General features: G+C 48.6%; 1 long non-coding RNA gene across 2 annotated transcripts; it reads right to left on the reverse strand.

The window, feature by feature from the left end:
* Positions 1-4,984: 4,984 nt before the first annotated feature.
* On the reverse strand, positions 4,985-12,949 carry LOC149347772 (uncharacterized). Of its 2 annotated transcripts, none has more exons than XR_016292202.1 (3): positions 12,693-12,949; positions 8,097-8,265; positions 4,985-5,388 (listed from the first exon to the last, which is right to left on the reverse strand). It is a non-coding gene; the product is annotated as an uncharacterized LOC149347772 (long non-coding RNA). The 2 variants fall into 2 exon arrangements; XR_016292201.1 differs by having other exon boundaries at positions 8,080-8,265.
* Positions 12,950-16,994: the final 4,045 nt, after the last annotated feature.

Below are 16,994 nucleotides of genomic sequence, written 5' to 3' on the forward strand. Positions count from 1 at the left end.
TATTTGAGGATATAGCTGCAAGCTCACCTTTGCATTTCAGCCAGAGGCACCGCTGGACACCACTCGTTGGTAGCCTGAGGGTCCTCAGAGAAGTACCACATCATAAGGAGAGCTCGTGCTCTGCAAGAACGGGAAGACGATTTTGCACATATGCAAGCTTACTGATCACTGCCCATGCCTAATTAAAATCACTTTTCCCACTTTTTCCTTGAGCAAACTTTGTCTCTGCGCTCCACACTGTACACTGGAAGCAACCAACTAGCGCCAATTCCGTTCATATATGCACACACACAAAAAAACGGTTATAATGATTTTAACGGCGCTAAAGCAACTGAGGTTATGATGCGCCAAACACAAGGTTGGAGTTTTTGTTAAAGGTGAAGCTTTTTATACTTAGGGTTTAAAACGCTGGCTTCCTTTAGGAACCTAAAAATACATGAAATGTCAACCAGTGCAAGTAACATGGGCTGTAACGGGATGCTTTCCCTGTAAAATGTAAAATATTTCTTTCTTAGTTCTAGTTTTATACATCAAATATAAAATGTGGTTCACTTTGAGTTCAGCGCCAGACATTTCACAGAGGTTTGTTTTGTTTGTTTAGCAGAAAGTTGTGCGTGAATTGGGTGTGTCCAATGCGGAGCCCACATAAAATAACTTCGGTAAAACATTCTTGATGCCTACATGATTGCCATTCCCCTAAAATGGGCTTCACGGAATGTAATTTGTTGTTTACGTGCTCTTCCCGTGCAGCCTGCCACTTATTTCTGAGTTTACTGTAGATAAACTTTAAACAATCCCTCTGCGGTATGTTCACTTGCTTTATTTTGGCCATTCCGGGCTTGTTCAGCGCATACATCTGCTTTCTCAATACTTACAATTCCAACATGGCTAGGAACGCAGCAGAATTTAATGTTATGCATTTGTTTTGTGATTTTAACTATGTTATGTATGAGGTTTCCTATTATGGGTTCAGCAGCATTTGTGGAGTGTAGTGCTTTGAGCACACTCAGGGAATCGGTGTAAATGATGATATTTTTGATGTTCTCCCTTACTATTTTTTATACAGCTACAAAGATGGCATAACACCCAGCACTAAAAAGCGATGCGCATTCTGGTGATCGCATTATCTGTTTACTTTTTTTTCTTGGATGTCTGCACTTCCAACAGGACTTTGTGTTTTTGAGCCATCGGTATAAAATTCAATGTAGGTGTCATAGTTTTCTTGGAGTGCAAATAATTCCCGTAATATGTACTCGTTTGGCGTTTGCTTTTTGCCTAATGTGTCATTGTGAAGTCACATACTGAAGGCAGGCTGTACCATGGTGGCAAATATTCATTCCTTTGTGCAATATTCGGTTAATTAATTACTAACTGATGGTCTTACGTCCTATAAGTCAAAAACCCTATATTTAAAAATTACAGAACAATTCAGGTGCATCGCCCGGTATATAAAGGAGGAAGTCGATCCCCCGCTGATAACACATGTCAACTGCTCTCGCACAGCGAAATGGAGGTAAAGTGGCAGCAATGACGTGCTGTAAGAAAAGAAATCTCGCTAAATGAATGCAATCCTGTGACACCAACTGTACAATAAATGACGTCAATTCTCACTGTCTACCCACCTTGAGAGCAACGAGATATTGAATCGTTTTTTCTTGGTCAAGGTAGACATTGCCGAAGGTGCCCGTCCCCAGTCACTCAGGCACCAGGTCTGGACTCCTTCTTCGGGGCCGCAATCCAGCACGAATTCTTATAACATCGATAGCGCAGCACTACTACCAACTGCACCTACCAAACGAGTGAAAGGCCACGAATTCTGAAGCACTAAAAGAGCGCGAGTGCAATACTTCGTCTAAAGTTTGTTCAAAATGAAGCACATCGGCAGGAAAAAAAACACCATCCAGGCTGGTGGCACCTGGCATCTTAACGCACATGTGCCGTTCTGAGCTGTATTTGAATAGATTCCCCATTACCCAGATAATAGGCGCCAAAATCCTACGCTATGCTACGTAAGGTTGCATTAATATGGATACATTTTTATACATCCGACAACACGGCTTCGAGGAAAATGCATCAGTAACTGTGCCAAATTATAACCGTGTGGTAAGTTTAGGCACTGGTCAAAGGCGCGCTAGCGTACAAGCGAGACCAGCATGGCTCAAGCGCGACGGAAGTCAGCTGCCGGGGTGTGTTCTCCGCAATGCAAAAGTGCAAGTGGGCAAGCATAAATAATGTCACTGCTTTTATTGCAGCACGCGGAGCCTGAGGGCCTAGAGGCAGAGGGGGCGAGAAGAGCAGAAGAGGTGTGGCAGCCAGCTGCCAGGGTGGGTTCTTCGCAATGCACGCAGGGATGCATAAAAATATGGCGACGTTTTAACCGTAGCACTTGTAACCCGAAGGCCTGGAGATACGGGACCCGAAGAGCCGAAGCGCAGAGGCAGCCAGCTGGCTGGGTATGTTCTCCGAATGCATCAGTGCATGTGCGAAAGCGTAGAAAATGACACTGCTCGGAGCACGTCATGGAGGAAGGAAAGAATTCAGGAGAGGCTGTTAGGTCACATTGTTTGAAGTTAGACGTCAGTTCTCCCCCTCGTTAGTTGGCGTCGTCTCCGTGCCCATGCGCAGCAGATAAAGCAACAGACTACGCCGCTGCCCCAACGTGACTATTGCTGCGCCGTCGGCCAAAACCTCTCGCATGCATGCGCAGCAGATAAAGCAACAGACAACGTCGCTGCCCCAACGTGACTATTGCTGCGCCGTCGGCCAAAACCTCTCGTCTGTACTTGTGAAAACACGTGACTAACGGCGCAATTGTGGTGTGCAGCTCGGACAGCGAGAGCAGGGGAGTAAAGTTTTCTATATCTCCCAGCCCCCACGAATTACAGAGGCTAGCGCTAGTTCTTCCGTCAGTTACGTTCACAGCAGTTGTCGGGTGAATAACGGCGTATCAATCCCCATGGCAACGGATGATCGAAACATGCCAGGGCAGGGGGTGTTCGCATGAAATCTGCTTCACGCATGGGCTGATCCAAAATCGGGCCCGCAAGGGCAGCAGGGCTGATCTTGTGGTGTTTCGCAGGACGACACATCGATGAAGACTCGGGGGCACTTCGGAAAACTTCCGTTCCGTTCTCCTCGGGACCGTCTGAGACAGTTTGTGCACTAGAAACAGAGTTCAGAGTTTCATACTCCCCGTCCTTGAAATCCGAGCTTCTGTTTGGCGCCTGCTTGATTAGCGCTTGCCGGTTTCGTTCAATCTGGCCCCCATTCTCCAAAACCACAATATATGAGCGTGGCCGCTTTGCGCGCTGAAGAACCACACCCTTTCGCCTCTAGTCTTTGACCCAAACAGAATAACCTGGCACCAACGGGAACATATGTCGGGCAGCATGCCGGCGATCATAATTTTGCCGCTGAGTCTCCCTGAAAGTTGCGTCTTTTGGCCACAGGCGGTAGCCTTACGTCTGCCGTGTGTCCTGTGTAACCTGGACAACCACTTCTGACACCATGTGGTGTTTTGCAGGACGACACATCGATGAAGACTCGTACGTGGCCCCCAGGCCCACGCCCAAAGGAAAAAGCCCCCTTTATCGCAGCATGACAAGTATATATACAGACACTGGGCACGTAACGCATGCGCCGAACATCACAAGAGTACACGTGCAGTTGCTACGATAGATACTATCACACGAGAAGCGATAACGCCACAGACGTATCATTGTCCGCCTGCTCTGCGCGGGGTCGCGAGCCGCGCGTTTGTGGTTTCCGCACACCATTTCATTGCTCTTGTGGCATGTTAAATCTAGTTGCGCTGCTGGTCAACGATGGTAGAGGCAGCGCTGAGCCAGTGTTAGAAAGTTTGGCTTAAGGGGGCTTAACGTCCCAAAGCGACTCAGGCTATGAGGGAAGCCGTAGTGAAGGGCTCCGGAAACCACCTGGGGTCTTTAAAGCCAGGTGGTCGAAATTTCCGAAGCTGTTCACAACAGTGTCCTTCATAGCCCGAGCTGCTTTGGGACGTTAAACCCCAATAAACCAAGCCTTCTTACATTCGCGGAGCGCTGCAGCTATCATCGTTTACCAGCAAAGCAACCAATGTAAGAGGAACAGAGAACATATCTTCCATTCTTTTATTGACGCGCATACCCTTCCAACTACTTTCAGTCTAAAAGGAAAATATATATTTCTATGTTACAGCATTCCGTAAAATACAGATGTGTGGACGCACCGGAGGCGTGAAGTTTCTTTCAGAAGGCGCTGCCCAAATTTTGAGTACATCATTTCCTGCCTCATTCACGCAATACATGTGCGATCTTTCCGTGCTAGTGTTCACGCGATACATGTGGATCATTCTGTGCACATGAGTGCACGCAATTTAAAGAGTGCACGATGCACCGTACAATCGTAGATAATTTCCAAAAATTTTTTAGTGTAAAAAAGATGCACAAGGGCAAGACGTGGAACATGCTGCGGCACCTCCTCGACGAAACCAAGACCAAGGGCCACCAACACAACAACCTCAAGGAGCACAACGCACGAGATTGACGTAGTGGCCGCGTCACGGTAAAAGCTTGTCCTCCCTGCTTGGAGGGAGCCTAACCGACTCTGCAGGCTTTCTAAATAAAAGTTGTTCTCTCTCTCTCTCTCTCTCTAAAAATGTGAAAAGAAACCAATATCACGCAATATCTTTCACAGTCCATGCTAATATATGCGATGCCAATAGAATTCTGTTAGCATTCAGTTGCACAAGCAGCTGCCACGATGTACCGACTTGAATCCCAGCAGTGAATAAATCATAGTTTATGATCCACGGTGCCGAAATGAGCAGTGGCTCCCGAGAAAGCGAGCGCAGATAGAGGTTCCCGTCAAATGCGTGCGAGTCTCACTATTTTCGTAATTTCGAAGGTCACGAGCCCAAAACCAAAGGCCACCGTAGCTGTCGCTGCGCGGGCATAACTAACGCATTAAGGAACACGACGACAAAAGTTTCTGCGACCGGCGCCGTAAAGCAGGCGACAGCGCCCGAGAGAAAGCGAGTGACGGCGGTTACAACGGCCGCGGTGGTCAAAAATTCAAATGGGATTGAGAGAGAAAGAGATCTTTTCTCCTTTCCGAACTTTCTTGCTGTTAGGTATCGCTCCTTTTTTTTTTTACACACGCTAGCTCCAATACCGCAATCAGTTACGTTCACAGGGGAAGGAGGACCAGTCATTGCTTCACAGGAGGTGTCTTCAATCAGCCGGCACGGAAGTGGCCCCGCTTTCGTCTCCCTGGCGATGGCCTCTCCTAAGCTTTTCTTCCCCCACGAACCACGTGGAGCCTGAGGGTCTCGAGCAAGGCGACGGCAAGTGCAAAGCGCTGGAGCAGTAGGCAGCCGCGCCGGTTTCGTTACTGCACACATGCATAAGGGGGATAAGCATTCTAGAATGAGGACTCTGGGCAGAATGAAAACCCACCTACTTTGTTTGCACGTCGGCAGAGTGCATACGTTAGAAATCTATTTCCCGCTAAAGACATTGGGTATGCGAAATAGCCAACGAGGTTCTATTGCATATGTTTGAAAGCGACATGTGTGATCTGCTTGAAACCATGCAAGGTATTGAATGCTCCTATACCTGCCACGGTGGTTCAGCGGTGGCTCAGCGGTTAGAGCGCTCGGTGGTCCCTAGGTGGTCGAAATTAATCCGGAGTCCGTCACTACGGTATCTATTTTTTCTTTCTTTCTTTCACGCCCTCCTTCATCCCTTCACTTACGGCGTGGTTCGGGTGTCCACCGAAATATGTAAGACAGTTACACCGCTATTTGCTTTCCTCAAAAGCCAATTTCAACGTTCCTGCTGTGATACCAAAGGTTTCAGTGCATGTATGCATTCGGTGCGGTGTCAGAATCAGTAAGCGGCGAAAATGCACATTTGAAGGAAAGCCGACACTGCTCGCTCATTCTCGATGGACAACTCAATTACGCCGGTGGGGAATGTATAGATAGTGGGATAAAACTTAAACAGAAGTTGCTAACACTGGGCAGCGGTCCATGGCGTCCTGTACTTCTCCGCTGTCTAATTGTAAAGGTAAATGGGGTCAGCATTTTAATGTTTCACTGTATTAAACAAGCGACGTATCAAAACTCTAGAGCTTATTTTCCTTTCTTTTCCTCAAAATCCAGCGGAGCGTCCTACTGCGAATAAGGCTAGACTAGGAATCTTTCTAGCGGTCTAAACAATCGCTTGGTTTTGAGGAAAGGAGCATTCCTGCCTCACTTTGCAAGTGAGGACAATTGAACCGCGCAGTGAGAAAAAGCGAAGTAGACCACGTGACGTTGCGCGTAACGGACTGCCTGCTCTGTTTCCACCAATCCACCCAGAATCCACGCGTAAATAAACCCATTCCATCCGCAACATTATTTAGTGGAGGTTGACTGGGTACGCCGTCCGGGGTCCCCTGGCTCTTCGCGCGTCTTCAGCCTCGCCCTTATCAAACGTAGTTGCTGCGTTTCGCGTGCAGAAAAAGAGCGAGTATGGATGGGTATGTAGCATGCGACATCACATACGCAAGGTTTCCCTCAGAAATATTCAAATTTCCTTCGCAAACAGGAATTCGATACGCTCCAAAATCTGGCATAACTGATTAATCTGGCATAACTGATTAGAAGAGTCGGGAGAACCGGTCGGGAAATTTCAGTAAAATGCTGATGTCGAAATAAAAACCATGCAGGACAGAAAAGGAGGGAAACGACGTAGTAGTTCGTCACCAATCGCAAGTGTGGTCGGTTAGAATACATATTACCTGATAGCGTTTACAGCTCGTTCTGTGAAAAAATAGTAGGTGTCGTAGTAGTAGCTGCGGTTGTGCACACCACGCGTCGGAAAAAAATCTTATCATGCCAGCCGTTTGCGGCCGAATGTTCCGGATGTTGTCATACAATTGAGCGTTTCGTGCAGCATAAATTTACTAGCTAAGTTTGAGTGTAGCTGGCGGCAGGAATTCGAACCGGCAACCTATAATGGGGGTTGCGGGGATTGACCAAGATATGCGAGACAGTTACTAGATCATTTGCTTTCCTCAAATCCAATTTTCATTATTACGGCACCTCTTTCTTCTTTCACTCCTACCTTCCTCCCTTCCCTTAAGGTGCTGTTCAGGTATAGAGATCTGAGACAATTACTGGGCCACAATTCCTTTCCTCAAAAAAATTCGGGGGGCTCTTTGTTCACCTAAATTGCGGTGAGGCGAAATCCTTAAGCGCGGTGTTGCTGCTTGTGTCACTGAAGCGTTGTTAAAATGTTAGGCTTCGCCTTTAACAGTGGGCGTCTTGCACTCCTGCCAGGGAGTCCACAGAACGCCATCACCCGTTGGCCTCTACGCCTTGCTCGAAGGTAAATTGGTTTTTGAGGAAAGGAAATGTATCTGTCTCGATCATCTCAGTGGACACCTGAACCTCGCCGTAAGGAAAGGAAGGGAGATGGGATCGAACGAAGAAGTGATATTAGCTAGACGCGCCTTTGTTCATTCCAAACCACCGGGCTGGCATGGCGGAGTTGTTAGCATGCTCGTCTTGTACTCCAGAGACCGGGGTTCGATTCCCGAACTCGACCGATTCCTACCGGTTTTATTTATTTATCTGGCCTGATTAGATAGATTAATTAGGCTAATTGTGGATAAATTAAGCAATTAACTAAACTCTGTCCCACTTACTTGGAGCATCACTATACGATCCTTTTAATTGGTTGCATGGTTACTACATAAAGTAGAATTGGCCCCGTTTGAAATTCGCGCACTGTGACGTCACGACAGTTTCAACCAATTGAAAAGCGTGACATTTATGTCGACAACTCGTGCTTACAACGATGAGGCATTAAAGGCTTCCGCCTTAAAATTCGTTGCATTCAAAGGTGTCGCGTTGAACGGGCGATGGCGTTCCGTAGACTACCTGGCAGCGCTCCAACGCGCTGTAGCGCTCCATTCCTAAAGGCGGAGCTTAAGGGTCCCCCAATGTTTTTCTGCAGCACACCCACAGAGTGCAGCGCTAGTGTATCCACTTAAGCGTAACGCAGGTCGCGGTCTCCTTCCTCACGTGGTACATACATGTTCCTCACCCGCACCTTGTCTCCGCTGGTGGGACGAGGACGCCGGCTGGTGCGTCCGCCCAGCTGACACCCACGCGGCGAAAGCATTGCAGACGCTCACTGCGGTTCTTCAGCCTCCAGATTGCTCCGCATCCTTCAGCGACGCTGGGATCGCACGAGCCTGACGAGAGACGGGATCAGCTGCCTGCACGATAACAAGAAATTGCGGTCAGCAATGGTCATGAAGACTGACGCAGGCGTACCCCTTCACTGGCAATGTCAAGTCAGTGCTTGCGTGCACTTGGAGCAATGCTGGAGCGTTTGAATTGGACACTGCCGTTGTTTAAATTTCGGTCACTTCATTAATGCGAAACCATTACTATACGCCTCATCGGGAACGAAACCCGGCGTCGGCGTTGACCAACAGCAGTGGTCCGAAGAATCCAAGATGTCGACACCGCGGCATCAAAGAAAAGCGATCTTCCGTGGGAGCGGGGCAATGAACTCGGGACTTTAAGACTGTGAGGAGAGCCCGCAACGCGCAGGCAACAAAACCGCGCTGCTTTTTGGCGAACAAAAACCTTTTGCATGTGTCGCCTTACGACTGCATGCTAACGGTTATTTGAAAAGAAAACAAATAAAAAATGAACAGCTAAAAACTACGCTTTCACACTCAAAGAAAGTCTTACGTGCCTTCTAAATTTTAGAATTCACAGTGTCGGTCGCTGGGGTCTCCTGAAGGAGAGGCGGCGATACGTGCTTACACCAAGAGGTTAGAGGCCCGAATGTTGGTAATCGGCGGCCGCGCTTCGTGCCTGCTGTGGTCATTCAGCACGGCGGTAGCAGTGCTCCTGCCAGCAGGAGGTAGAAAGGTGCAAGGGGTTTGGGAATAGAAGAACTAAGCGCCCCATCTGTTCGGCAACAGTGGTTGCATGCAGCCGCACATAGAGGCGAGGAAGCTGTTGACAGCAGCGCTAAGGCCGATGAAGAGCATCACGGCTAAGTGGGTATAATCCTTCCTGGAATGTGCCGCACGAGTCCTGAAGATACTGCGGCTTTTCTACGAACTTTTCTATGCTGCCACGTAATGTGCTGCAACGGTTGTATAGCGGTTGTATACCGCAACTTACTCGGCAGTGACCCGCGAGACAACCTACTCGCACACTGTGGGTTTGCAATTGCAACCCCCCTTTTGCCGAGAACTAATGTGTTGTTTCGCCACCAAGACAAGGTGACCCGGGAGCTGATGGAAGCCTTCTTTATTAGAAAAATCGGCAAATGGTGCGTCAGCGAACCTTCAATGGCCCTTACAGATATGGAATTCAGATACTTGAATAACCGGGTGCACACGCGCGCCGCTCCGGTTTAGATTCTCTTTCACGCCATGCGCGTAATCTGTTTCCCCGATGCTTTGGCGTGAGCAGTCTTAGGTGGTTACTGTATATATTCTGTTCCGCTTTTCTAATAAACCTTAGTTGCGAGTCAGCGCTGGTAGTGTCTCCCCTCTTGTTCTGTGTACTCTGTCTTAGTTTGCGCTGTTGTTGCACTATATATACCGGCCCGCCATATATAGAACGTTTACGACGCGCCTCTGTCTCCGGCACGAACGCATTACTGAAGGTCTGTCACGGATTCTTCGCTGTGGATTCAAATACGAGCGTTAAGCAGCGACATCCACAATTATGCCTGTAGTTCTAGAAACGCCAATGAAGTTCAGAGGCCCTCTTCGGTTGGCTGGGCGCTGAAAAGTGGAGGGACAGACAGCTAGCTGCCTGGCATCTTCTGACCCCCTATTTCCGGTTTAATAATCTTGGCTCAAACTCCTCTCACCACTATACCGTAATGTAGCGAAAAGTCAACCTTACAAAATTTCTCACTTTAGTTGTGATTAAATTTATATTAAAGCGCTCGAAAGCAGAAACAGCGAGGTGTAATTAATTGACCCGTGGTAGTGGGTGCCTCTATGCGTCTAAACGCGACCCGAGATGGCGGCTCAAAGCACTCAGAGTATACTAGTGTTCAGTACGCAGACGCTTCCAAATACTGGCCCCGTATGATTGCCTCGTGGACACACAGCACAGCGGGCTTATTGTGGAAGCTGCCGCATCGCACTCGCATGTTTCAATCCACTGCGGACAAGCTGTGAAAATGCCCCGATATTTTGGAGCGACAGCTTCACTACGCCAGCCACTTCGCCTCGTCGAGCGTGGTCGCACCTCGGCCGTATGCCCGTGGCTGCAGCTGTGCGCCGGAGCCGCCGCAAGAGCCGTTGCCTAGCAACCGCCGGGATGGACACCCGAAGTGCACCGTACAGGAAGGAAGTGAGATTGAAAGAAGAAAGACAAAAAAAAAAGGGCCGTAGCGAATAAAATAAAAAATTATATTTGAGGAAAGGAAATTACGCAGTAACCTGTCCGCATACCTCGGTGGACTCCAGCCAGCCATCCGATTGAACAGGAAGTGAGGAAGTGGCAGAGAAAGAAGAAACAGAAAGAGGGGCCGTTATGAAGAAAATGAATTTGAGGAAGTTTTCTTTCATCAAAATGTTCTTTGTTAGTTAACTTTAAATATTCTTCTGTCGTTTTTATCAATACATTTTTTCAAATTCACTTAAGGCTCCGATATTTTGTCGTAATCCTATGGAAATTTCGTTATTTATACCACCATACCTTGGTCAATCCCCCTTATGGGTATGTGCCATTATATTGAGGAGGAAGAAGAAGAAGAAGAAGAAATTACGCAGTAACTGTCAGTCCACTTCCAGGGACTAATTTCAGGAACTTTATTTTTCACCAAAATGATCTTTGTTATTCAACTTTAAATATTCTTCTGTCGTTTTTCATGAATCCCCCCATATGGGTATGTGGCATTATAAAGAGGAGGAAGAAGAAATTGTGCAGTGACTGTGTGTCCACTTCCAGGGACTAATTTGAATAAAAAACGGCCAGCGAAACGCAAGGCGAAAGAGTGACTTTGCAATTCGACTCTGCGACTTCCACACGGCTAGCTGTAGCTCACTACACGTTTAACCAGAGCTAAACCATAGCCAATTTTTTGATGCTCATATCATGCATGGTAACCCTACTGCTTGAGATGAAAAAAACACACTTTGCAGCGTTTTTACGACGCCATACGCAGATTAGTACTAGCGTCCGCACTCAGTGACGAAGCACTCAAACGAAGAAGCTATCAGTGAGGCGCTCGTCTCTCACAGCTCAGAATGTCGTCAAGTTTACATCGCCACGCGCGTGTGTGTCGGTTGCTTGGCCACTGATTATCCGCAGCCCAGGCTGGACAGCACAGGTTCCCTATACACGGTCCCCATTCGTGGTAAAAATGTGCATATATTTCTAGGCTGCTCCATGAAGAAACAGACTGCCGTGCTAATCAGATAAAAAAAAATATGTACGGTTTAATGTCGCGTAGTGACACATGCACTATGAAGTACTATTAATTACTACCGGGACACACGGGCGTCCATTTAGCCTCCATCAAAATGCGGTTGCCGAAAAAAAAAACAGTTGCCTCCTCGGTGCCATACAAACGGCGGCGAAGAAAAAGCACACAGGAACGCAGGTGTGTCTGCAGAATAGAAAGAACCGCAAGCCGTTCTCATGCGTTCAGGGTGGACCCCTGAACTAATCCGCGAGGCGAATGAACGGAGGAGCTAATGAAGAAATACGCGACCCTGGATTAATTTCGAGTTAATAAATGCAACCAAAGTGCCCCTACTGCGGGTTCCTTTAACGAGCACTGACATCCCACAGCATACGGCGTCTTCCAGCATTCCGCCCGAATCGAAACGCGGCCGCCGTGGCAGGAACTGAACCTGCGTCGTCCTGCTAAGCGGACGGACACGCTAACACAAAGCCACCGCGGTGGCTTTACCTCAGCCAGTGAGTCACCAGTGTGGCTCAAAAGCCCTTTGCGAGGTAAACTGTGTGTGTCCCGGGTTAATCTTCCAGGACGCCACATTCTGAACGCACACATTTCTAAGCACACCAGAGCTTGGAAGAAGCCGGCAGTTAGGCTCGCATCTATAGTGACATATCACCCAGAAATTCGGACCCGGCTCACGTACGCAATGGCTGGCAGTATGTACCTCTCATTCATTGGCAAAGCCTCGAGTGCAGATAGAGTAACAAAGCTGGCATGGAACGCTTAAAATTTTCGATGGCAGAGCACAGAACGCTGACAGTGGAGCGAAGACGAACGCTACGACTACTGCAAAGATACCTGGAAGTCTTATTACCGGCCGCAAATTCCTGTTAGATGGTTTGGTTTGGTTTATGGGGTTTAACGTCCCAAAGCGACTAAGGATATGAGAGACGCAGTAGTGAAGGGCTCCGGAAATTTCGACCACCTGGGGTTCTTTAACGCGCACTGACATCGCACAGGACACGGGCCTCTAGATTTTCTCCCTCCAAAGAAATTCTAGCCGCCGCGGCCGGGATCGAACCCGCGTCTTTTGGGTCAGCAGCCGAGCACCATAACCACTGAGCCACCGCGGCGGCCGAAATCCCTGTTAGACATTCAGTCAGAAACATTGGCTGGATAAAAATTACCTTACTACCCTCGGTGTCCACGGAGACGCCATCGCTTCGCATTGTATAAGTTGACCACAGGCCTCACCTCATGCTATGACGTGTCCATCGCCCGGAGAGGCTGCCGCTGTGGAAACCAGCTGTCCGTCGCGATTGTTCCAGGAAAATGGCAGAAGGCCTCCAGAGCGCCGAGGATAACTTCAAGGAGTCCCCTAGTGAGCCTTATCATGAGGGCCTGTCTGGGGCATGGACACCGGCACTCTGCACCTGTTGCACTGATCCCGGAGACACGTCCTGCTCGGCGCAAGACCGCGTCACCAGAGCCACTCACGCTCACGCACGCGCTCTCCCTTCTCTCCACTGACTTGTTTCGTGGTCCCCAGGCCACTCAGGCGTCGATATCTTCGGCATTAGTCACGAGACCTTTGCTATTTTTCGGCTTTGTTTTTTTGAGGAAAAGAAACGGTGCAGTAACTGCCGCTTCTCGGTGGACATCACAGCCGCGCCTTAAGGAAAGGTATGAACGAGTGAGTGAGAAAGTTATGAAGAAAGGGGTGGTGGTGAAAACATTAAATAAAAGGCAAAAAGTAAAGAAAAGGAAAAATAAAATTAAAAATAAGACATAAGCAGAAATTAAAAAAAAATACATGAGATATGAAAATAAAAACAATAAAAAAGGAGCAAAAAAAAACAAAATACGAAAAATAAAAAGTTAATAAAAACAAACAGTGCGCCAGGAAACGCTTTCCCCTTCCAGCACTTTAGAGAGCCAAAGTGCCCTCTGAATTTTCACGGGTGTCCACCAAGACATGCGGGGCAGTTACTGCGTAACTTCCTTTCCTCAAATACAATTTTCAGTTTCATTACGGCCCCTCTTTCTCTTTCTTCTTTCACTCCCACTTCCTCCCTTCCTGTACGGTGCAGTTCTGGTGTCAACCGAGATCAGAGAGAATTTCCTTTCCTCAAAAAGCGTTGCGTTCAAAGGGCAAGGCATCGCGCCGAACGGGTGGTGGCTTTCCTCCCTTCCTGTACGGTGCGGTTCGGGTGTCCACCGAGATGACAGAGAATTACTGCGTCATTTCCTTTCCTCAATAAGCGTTGCGTTCAAAGGGCAAGGCATCGCGCCGAACGGGTGGTGGCGTTCAGTGGACTGCCTGGCAGCGTTACAACACGCTGTTGCGTTCCACTCCTAAAGGTGAAGCTTAAGCGTCATTAATTAGCAGGTAATTAGTATATAGTCATTAATCAATAATTGGTAACTAATTTGTACTTTGTCATTACTTCGTCATCAATTATGTGTGACGTCATCCAGGGGTAACGTCACCAGTGTCAGATAGGCAAAGTTGTGCGGAAAACGCTTTCGCCTATACGCACTTTCGACAGCCAAAGTTCCCCTGAATTTTTTAAGAACGGACAGGAGGTATGTTTGGATCAGCCCTAAGGAACCGATCCTTACTAACACTAGGTGGAGATCCCTAGTATGCGACCGCAGTGGCGGTAGCCGCCGCCCGGGCGCGCCCGACTAAGGCTTGTTGGGCCTGTAAGTCGTGGCCGTAGTGGGCGGGTGTCCGGAATAATTTCGACCAGCTTCGGATCTTTAAGGTGCATTGACAGCGCACCGCACATGATGGCCTCTTGCATTCCGCCTTCATCGAAACGCAGCCGCCGCGAAGCCTGCAACTCCGGCTCAGTAATCGAGCGCGCTCAGCCGCCAGAGTGCCTCATTGGTTATGGCGCTGGGCTTCTGTCTCGAAAGACACGGATTGGGTCCCAGCAGCGGGGGTCGAATTTCGATGGAGATGAAATCCTAGAGGACCGTGTACTGCGCGATGTCATTCCACGCTTAATAACCCCAGACGGTAGAAATTTCCAGAGCCCCTGACTACGGCGTCCCTCATAGCCTGATTCGCTTTTTGGGATTTAAAATCCTGCCCGAAACGATACCTCAAAAGCGCGGCGTGGGGATACGGGAGGGCTAAAAAAGGGAGTCAAAGGTTCGCAGGAGCAAAGGGTTGCGGAATAATATCGACCGCCCGATGTTGTTTGACGCGCACTGGTATCGCCCACAAACTGGCTTCATATGCGTTTCGCCTCTATAGGCACGAACCCATGGACACGTGGTACGTAGTACGTACGACTATAGTCTAGTACACTGTAGTACGACGTACTACAGTGAGTAACAAGGGGAAAATCAACTGCGGTTTAACTATTGCTGAATATGGCTAGACCATGAAAGTTATGACCCATCGGGCAACTAGACGCGCTTTGGCGTCAGTAAAGTTACATGCGTTCCGGGCACTGGATAGACAGGGCGCCCACTAAGCCATACTGGCAGGTGGCAGTTAATAGATAGCGAGTTTACCCACCCAATGAACTCTGCGGGCAATTGCAGCAGTGCCGCCTCTCTGCCACGACGTCGTCAGCGCTAACGCATGGAGCCCATATCTATCTCTCAGCACCGCCACGTACCTCAAAGCGCTATTGAGGCGTCCATTGACCCTGGGAGACAGTTATGAGCCATTCCTTTCCTCAAAAGTCATCCGAGTCTAGAACGTTGTAAACGCCAACGCCAATAACAAAATGGACTCGATGGCCTATTGCTTCAGTGCCGCCTTTCTGCCCTAACGTTGTCAATGCCAACGCATGCAGCGCGCATCTCACTACCACCACGTAGCTCAAAGGAGCGACTAAAGTGACCACTCTCCCAGTGGGCCAGTTATGCTCATTTCCTTTCCTTTCGATTCTCCTGTTATAGGTTTCGGCGCCGTTTTGAAGCGGCTCAAGGTCAAGGATTCGGTGAAACGCATAACATGGCGCAGTAAAGCTTTTGCATTAACAATCTGCCGATGATTACGTTACTTCCTCATAAGAAATTTGTGCGCAGCACATCAGCTGTTTCAGTGTTTTGATATATTGAGGCAATTCGAGCAAGACATGTGTACAATTACAGATAACTTGTTATTTTTCACACATATTCATTCCTCAGGAAACACTCCACTAACAGTTCTTGATGGTCATGAGGGAAGCTTCGTGGTAGGAGAAATAGATAAATAAATGCTCTACTTGTAGCACCAATGCTTGGTTCTCAAACAACAGGTCTATGCAAGTATTTAGCGAGGATTTCACAGCGGTGGGAGGAGTTACGATCGAGTGGAATGGGATGTTCTGCCACATGAGTACAAAGGGATTCCTGTTTTATCTACATTTAAGTCCCCACCCACCCTGCCACCATGGCAGGTGGCCCTGGTTGACCGCGAGAGTTCGCTCACCACTATCAGCGCTAACGCATACAGCCCATATCTTTCATCACCCCACGTAAGCGCTATTCAGGCGTCCACTGTCCCAGGTAGCCAGTTATATGCAGTCCCTTTCCTTAAAATGAATGGAGTTTAAAAAACGAATGCCCAAGGCCTATGGCTTCAGCGCCGCGTTTCTGGAACGTTGTCAACGCCAACGCATGAAGCGCACATCTGTCACTAACACCACGTAGCTCAAAGCAGGATTGAGGTGTCCACTATTCCAAGAGGGCAGTTATGCGCCTTCTGCCTGGTTTAGCTGTCCACCGAGATGTTTGAGATAGTGCGCCATTTCCTTTCCTCAAAAAGCAATTTACCAATCCTTCCCTATGCTTTCCAAGATCCCGCTCTATTGGTTTCGCAGCTTAAAGCGCGACTGAGGTGTCCACTGCCGGTTACAAGGAACAACGGCCACGGTACCGGACAACAGCAACGCCTCGAAACGCAGAAACGGGCGCCCAAGAGGTGCGCTCTAAAAAAATTCAGTGTCGGGATTAACATCCCGAAGCAACGCAACGCACGCTCTTTGAGGTACTACACTGCACTGGCATTGTAGGGTTTCGAATCATACTACCCGTGGCTCCTAAGCGCTAAAAGCCGAGAGTACACGGGCGTCCATTTCGCCCCCATCGAAATGCGGTCGAAGGTTTTTACATCCGAATTATCGGTGAAGAAGCTATTTCAACGCTGGCGTGCTGAAGTAGCCAGCGAAATAATGAAATTTCTACCTAATGAAAACAAAAGCAAGCGGTTCACAAAGAGATACGCGTTCAGGGTGGGCGCCTGAACTAATCCGTGTGGCAATGGAACTGAGCGAGTGAATTGGCCAGAAAGGGATGGTTGCGGATTAATTTCGGGTCAATAAATGGAATGAATGTGGCCCACCGGTGAACGACCACTGACAGAGTACAGCATACGGCGTCTGTGTATTGCGCCTCAATCGAAACGCGGCCGCTGTTGTAGGGGCTGAATCTGCGTCGTCCTGTTCAGCATTCGAACTCACAAACACAGCCACCGTGGTGGGTTTACCTCAGCCAGTGAGTCACACTGGCCAAGAGGAGCACAGTTGAACTGTCAGGGTTGCCTAAAACACT

Source organism: Amblyomma mixtum, chromosome 4 (genome assembly GCF_055824585.1).
Source record: "Amblyomma mixtum isolate Tamu chromosome 4, ASM5582458v1, whole genome shotgun sequence".
NCBI lineage: Eukaryota > Metazoa > Arthropoda > Arachnida > Ixodida > Ixodidae > Amblyomma > Amblyomma mixtum.